This window comes from Phytophthora infestans, genomic scaffold (genome assembly GCF_000142945.1).
Source record: "Phytophthora infestans T30-4 supercont1.3 genomic scaffold, whole genome shotgun sequence".
In the NCBI taxonomy this organism is placed as follows: domain Eukaryota; phylum Oomycota; class Peronosporomycetes; order Peronosporales; family Peronosporaceae; genus Phytophthora; species Phytophthora infestans.
This window is the reverse complement of record NW_003303756.1, coordinates 1782297-1789033: the sequence shown is the minus strand read 5'-3', so window position 1 is coordinate 1789033 and position 6737 is coordinate 1782297.

Genomic DNA, 6737 nt, shown 5'->3' with positions numbered 1-6737 from the left:
GACCGTGTGTGGCACTGTGTTACCCACACAGGAAGCGTATCCGACGTCTTCCTCTTCAGTTAAGGTCTGGGCGACCGTGAGTGGAACTCTGTTACCCACTCTGAACACGCTGTTCTCAGTGTTCATGACAGCTGCAGCTGTCTGCGGAGCTAAGTTACCCGCCTGTGGACCTAAGTTACCCACTTGGCCGACGCCTCTTCTTGGCGCGGCCACCATCAAAACATCCTGGGAGTCGTCATATACGTGGACGACTCCCAAGCATCTGCCGGGATGCTTTGGTACCCTGGCAGCCCTCGCGGGCGCCCCGGGTCCTGACAGAGGTGGGAACATGACTCACCAATGCTCTGTCGGACTGCGCAGGGCGGCTGGCACCGATTGCCTTGCCTCGCCAGTCGATCCAGGGCTCGTGCTTCTCAAGCCAGGGCATGCCCAGGATCATATTATATGGATCCATATCGAGAACAGTGAACTGTTCGAGGCTGTCAAAGTCTTCAAACTTGACAGCCAGATCCACTTGGACGTTGGGGACAGTGACGACCTTCCCGTCGGCCAGTCGCACTGACACCGTCCCGTTGCCCTTGCTTTCTCTCAAAGCTTCGGACAACTTGTTGCTGTTACGAGCAACCGTCTGGCGGCGTGCGAAATTCTTCGACGCCCCAGAGTCAATCAAGATTCTAAAGGGATGATCGTATCCCCGTACACATCCGTGTACTACGAGCAACCCGCCGCTGCTCTTCGCCGATTCGAGAGTGCGAAGACTCTCAGGGGCTAAGTCCCCGTGGTACGCGCCACCCGCGCACCCATCACGAAGACTTAGTTCTTCCCCAGTAGGGCGCCCCGCCCCTACTGGTTCCCTGCGTTCCCCTGTCCCCGGGATCCTGGCTTCTGCCAGCGACCCTTGAGGACGGGCTTGGGGAAGGACCGTCTGCGGAGTATTTCCGCGGGACAGTCGCGCTTGAAGTGGCCCATCTTCCCACAGCCGAAGCAGCGGATGTCACGCTGTTCGGCGGACCCGAGTTCCATGGGAACTGGTCCGTTGGGGCTTGTTCGACCGGGAGCCGACAAGGAGCTCCCAGGCCACGCTGAGGCCGGCGTACGCGCCTGGCGATGGCTGTACTCTTCTTGAAGAGCCACTTGAATCGCCTCTTCAAGGGTGCTTGCCTGCACCCGGAACAGCTGAGTGCGTGCTGGGCCCACTCGAAGGCCGTCCATGAACACAGTCATCTTGATGTGTTCGTTGAGTGGGTTTCCCACTAGGGACGCCGTGAGCTCCCGTATCTCTTGCACATACTCGTGCAGTTCGCGCCTTCCTTGTTTACACGCGAGGAAACGCGAACGCTGGCGGTACTCGTAGTTCGCCGGGAGGAACGCGGCTCGGAGCTGCTCGCACAGCTGAGCCCAGGATGTGGAACATCCAGGGGATGTTGCTTCCCGAGTGTACACCCAACTCTTAGCACGACCGCTAAGGTTGGAGAGTGCAAAAGCAACACGCAGTTGCTCGGTCGAGATCAGAGCCGCGTCCATCGCGAGCTCTACTTCTCGGATCCAGAAGTGAAGGTTCTCGCCTTTCTTCCCTTCATACGGCTTTACCTTCAGCCGTATTGGCTTCGGGTGAGGCGGATTTGCTTCCGCCGCCGGAGCCTGCAGGTTCTCCCGCACATGCGCGATGAGGCCCTGCTCGTACGCGTCGAATGCATTGACGCGCTCGAGCTGCTCAGCCGGTGTTGACACCACCAGGCTCTGTAGGGCCTCCATCCCGAAGATGCCTGCCATCCTTCGAACCGACTCGAACTGAGAGTCGTTCAAATGGGAGAAGTCGTTCCTATCCATGGCAACGAACTTCGGAGGTTCAGGTAGTCTACCCGCGATGGTGTGGATTGACTACAAGTGCTACCAAGTGTAACGGGGTCACACAGCACCTTGCGCAAGAGGAAGTTATCTTCCGAGAGTATACAAACTCTCAGTGAACGGCAGCTCACAGGTCCCCTTTTTTATTAAAGTGAGCGAAGTGACCCAAATAAGGTAGATTGTAAGCTGCGTATATTTATAGGTAGATTAAGTTTGGGTTTAATACAAACTGTTAGTTTCCTATAGAAATGCAATGTCATTTAACCAATGGTTGGCTTTGAACGACCTTGGTACCTTGTACCAAATATCTCGGAGTATGACGTGTCATACTCCTGAAGTGTGAAGTGTCACACTTCATGTAACCAGGGTACACTTAGGGCTACGTACCCCGTTACACCGTACCCGGGAACGGAGGGGTCATTCCAGGAGCTCTGCCTCCCGTCGGGATGACTCGAGACCCTGGAATCACTCCTCGCCCCGCCGTCCCGTCAGGGTGGTTCCCGTTGAACTCAACCACGCACGTGCCCCTGACCGAGCCTGTTAGGGTGGTCCTATAAGGGGGCCCTAGAACGCCGGAGTCTTGGCGTCGTGGACCAAAAGCACCTCGCGACATCAAGCCCCTCCCAGAAGCTCTCCGTTGTCTTACGAAGGCCGACAACAAACGAAGTGAATCCTTCCTTTTCTTAGTAGATAGTGTAGTGTATGTAAGGTCGAGAAGGTGTTAGGCCTCTCTTCCTGTTAGCTCTCAGTCTTATATTTCCCTCCTTCTACTCAAGAGGAAGCCAAGCCAATCAACAAACTTTTATTTTCAACTCTCTAGTGTTCCTATCTACCGTTCCTACAGCCACTGAACAAGACCGTACTCCCTGAACAGCCGCGGACTACCCGACCCTTGAAGGAAGAGGAGGTATACGACATCTTCTACTACTACCGGTTGTTGAAAAGCTATGACTGGGCTGCTTTTGGTATCATGTGTTTTTCATCAAGTGTGAAATGATGTTTCGAGACAACTGGTACCGTACATGTGTGACCCAGTGGGTGCCTTCCATAAATAGCATAAGCACGTGTCATATTTGCAGCAGATATGTCAAAGTTTAAGATGACATAAATTCTCGTGAGACGTATATTTGGTCTCACGAGACGCACCTACCCCTAGATTTATGTCGTGTAGCCATCTTAAAATTTAATATAGAAATTTGTAAACTTTATGTCGACCATCACTCTGATAGAAGCCAGCGACTTAAACTCTGGCATAAGCTCCGCAACTTCAAGTTGGCCATCACTTTCGATTTCGGCCAGAGGCGAGAAGAGGTGGGTGACAAGCAGTAAAGTTTATGTGTTGTTATTTAACGCTCATGTATGTGTCTACAGGGGACATGGTGCATCTAAGACACCCCGGACTGCACTGGAAGGTTCGCTGCGTGCTTGACAGCGACGCCGAGAATACTCCTCCAAACGTCATGCAGGGCAGGGCATCGCCGGAGACCAAGGAAGTACCCGATAGCCAGAGCTCAGAGTCCGATCTGGCGTCATCAGGGACTGCTACGCCTCCATGGTTATCGCCCGGGCTCACGGATCGCGTGCCGAAGGACAAGTCGAACTTGCCATCATCGCAGGATCTGAGTGCTGCAACTCGCAGTCCGGTTAGTCGTCGTTTACCTGCCAGTCCTACGACATCCTTCCCGTTGCTTCTGGAGACTCCTCCGCGTTCTCCTGTGCGACTTGCAGCACGTTCATAGACATCTGCGGCTCGCCATGGGCGTCGTGAAGCCCGCCGAAGTGCATCTGGCCCATATGCTCCGCTTAACCGCGAACTGCTTGTGCTCAACGATAACGGGTCGTTGACATCTTCGCCAGAGACCCCCCGTCCTCTGCCAAGAAGGTCTACGGCGCCTACATTCCAGCTCTTCGTGCCTGCGCGGTGGCCAAATCGTGTTATACACCTCCGCGAATCCTATAACCCTTCGTACATTCGATTCCCGTACGTGCCGCACTTCGGCTGGTGTACATGCTCATCGCCGTGACGGGTCGGAGTCTGTCGCAACTCGCTCATGGATGTATTCTGTAACGTCAACACCTGCCCATTGAAGGAAAGTGCGGAAACGGCTGGCAGAGTCTCCGAAGGTATTCCTGGGGCGCAACGTGCGTACATCATCGCTGGCGGTGGTTGCGGCGGAGGACATCGGCGTCGGGGAGGTGATCGGGCAGTATATCTCGGCGAGCTTGAGCACCTCAGTGTCTCGCGAGCTCGGCGCCCGCGGAACAACGGATATCGATTGGTGATGAAGCAACGTCCCGAATCTCCGGCCCACCGCGTTCAAGTCGCAATAAATGCAGAGACCATGGGGGGATTTATGCGGTTCGCGAACCACTCGTGCCGGCCGGTTGCAGAGTTCTTGGAGGTCAGCAATGGGCACCGAACGACGGTCGTGGTTGCGACGACAGAGCGCGTCTTTCGCGGAGAGGAGGTCACCGTTGGTTATGGGGACGACTTGTGGTTCGTCTGTCGCTGTGGTCTCGATGGATGTGTCCACAGAGACATACAAGACAAGCAAGATCCTTGAGCCAAGGCTCGACGAGGCGAGGTAGCAGGCGAGGTAGCAGCCGCCACGGAGAGCGAGTCACGGACTCACAGGGGAGATGTAGAGGTATTGGACCTTCCGTAGGTACGAGACTCCAGGAAGACGGCACTCAATCAAGATGTGTTGTTCATGTTGATGTTCTCTATTCCTAGTTTCTGCAAGGTCACACTCGGTACGACCTCCTTCCGCGGTATTCGGTTGGTTTTGGAGAGCAACGTGGTTGAAGATGGCATATGGCCTTCGAATCACAGGTTGGACACTAACTGGGCGCAGCAAAAGCGACTGAAGCCGGTACACGAAGTTTCTCATTCTGCTTTATGCCAAAGCCGAGCAAGTCCACGCCGTCAGTCTCACGCCACTAGCGGTGGCTCTAACGATGGCGAAGGTGTCGGGTAGCGCAAGCTACAAGATGGCAGAGATCTCCCGCTTGCTGAATCTCATTGAAGACATCCTTCCCCTTGGTAAGGACGAATGGGAGAGGCTGGCGGGCTTCTACAATGGAAGTAGGATGCGTGGGTGGCCGGAGCGGGAGTTTGACAGCCTACGGCGAAAATTCAAGGTGCTCTACAGCACAAGGAAGCCGACTGGGACTTCTGAAATGCCGCCGCACATCAAGCTCGCTAAAGAGCTAAAGAACGCCATCGACGACAAGGCCAGTGTCGTTGTAATGGATGACGGGGCCGACAACGAGTAAGAAGACTTCAGAGAGAATTTCGCTTTCGACGTCGAGCCTGATGACGGCTCATTTGCTGTTGGCGGCAATTCGTTAGAGTCTGTGGGGTTCGGTGTTGTGGCGGAGAGCTCTGCCGGTCAGGTGAATGCAGATGGGAGCTTTCAGAGCACCGAAAACGTGCCGACCTCTGGGGGATTCCAAGATATGCTTGCCTCCCATTTTACTTCAGAAGATCGGAACGAGGATATTGGCACCGTACGCACTTCAGCATCGCCGCGGACCGGACCCAAGACTCGGGCGAAGGCTCGGGGACCCACAAAGCTCCCTAAGACGACGGAAACTCAGACGAAAACGTCTGTGGCCCAAAACCGATCTGCTGAGTTCCAGACTGCCTCAAATCGACTTGGAGGAGTGGATCTAACCACGTTGCGCGACGAAACGGGCTCCAAGTCCGCCATGGAAGGAGACAAGGAGATCATAGAGGCAAATTTCGCGAAACCAAAGCGAATCCGAGCCGCTAAAGCGACCACGGTGCTTAAATCCAAGCTGGACTTGCTAGAAACAGCCTCGAAAATGAGCGGAGGGAGTATGCTAGAAACGATTTTGCTACTTCGCGAAGAGACCGAGCGGAAGGCGGAAATCCGCCGTGCGGAAGAGGATCAACGACGTCGTGACGATGCTGCAACCCAGAAGGCACGTCGCCTCGCGGACAAGACGGAAGCTGAAGAGCGCCGTCGTCAAGACAAGATCGAGATGGACGAACAAGCTCGCCGTGACAAGGAAGAAGCCAGAGCTCGCACGCAGGAGCTCATCTTGCTCATCGCGAGCATCAACAAGAAGCCCTAGGGGCCATCGGAAACCAAAGAAGGCGGCAAAAGTCCGACACCTTCGAAGTGACGTCGTTCTTACCTGTAGGATCTCTACAATGCATTAAAAAAATACTTTTGGATGTCAAATTACTAGCATGGTCGCGTATCGAAACGAAACATAACTCAAAAGCTTGAGAAGGTTTACTAAGAAGCAGATCTCAGTCTAGATGCCAATCATGCTCAAAGTAAACTAAACAATTCGGCCTTACAAAGCTACCCCTTCATCCATAACACCCGAGAAAGTCGTACGTATTTGCGAGATCCCGACAGTCCTCACCCGGTAGTTGGTAAGGCGAAACAAATTGTCCAGCCTCATACCGCGAAGCTGTGGATCGTAGGGGAGCGGCAAGTTAAGCCGGGAGTATACCTTCTGTATACTCCCCATGCCCCATTCGGCTGCTTGACGCACTGAAGTTATAGCATTATGAAGGGTGCGTGCTTGACTGCGCAGGGCAGGGTGAATCCGCTCTAAGTCGCCGTCCTTCAGCGGCGTTAAAATGCGTCCGACCATCGCTGTAGAGCACGGAATTGCAGAATCGGACACCTCGCATCTGGGCACAACACCGGGTCCAGGAGCTTCGACCGAAATTCCATGGAGGTGTCCGAGTCGTTCCATGACCCGGGACAGTTGTGCTTGCACCAGATTATACAGCCATCAGCCGCGAAACAAATGGTCCCCGTAACATATACTGTATGCAGCCACCCGTTGTACATCGCGTTCTGTAGATTAGCGTTGGATGGCTGCTGCACCTACTTTGATAGCAT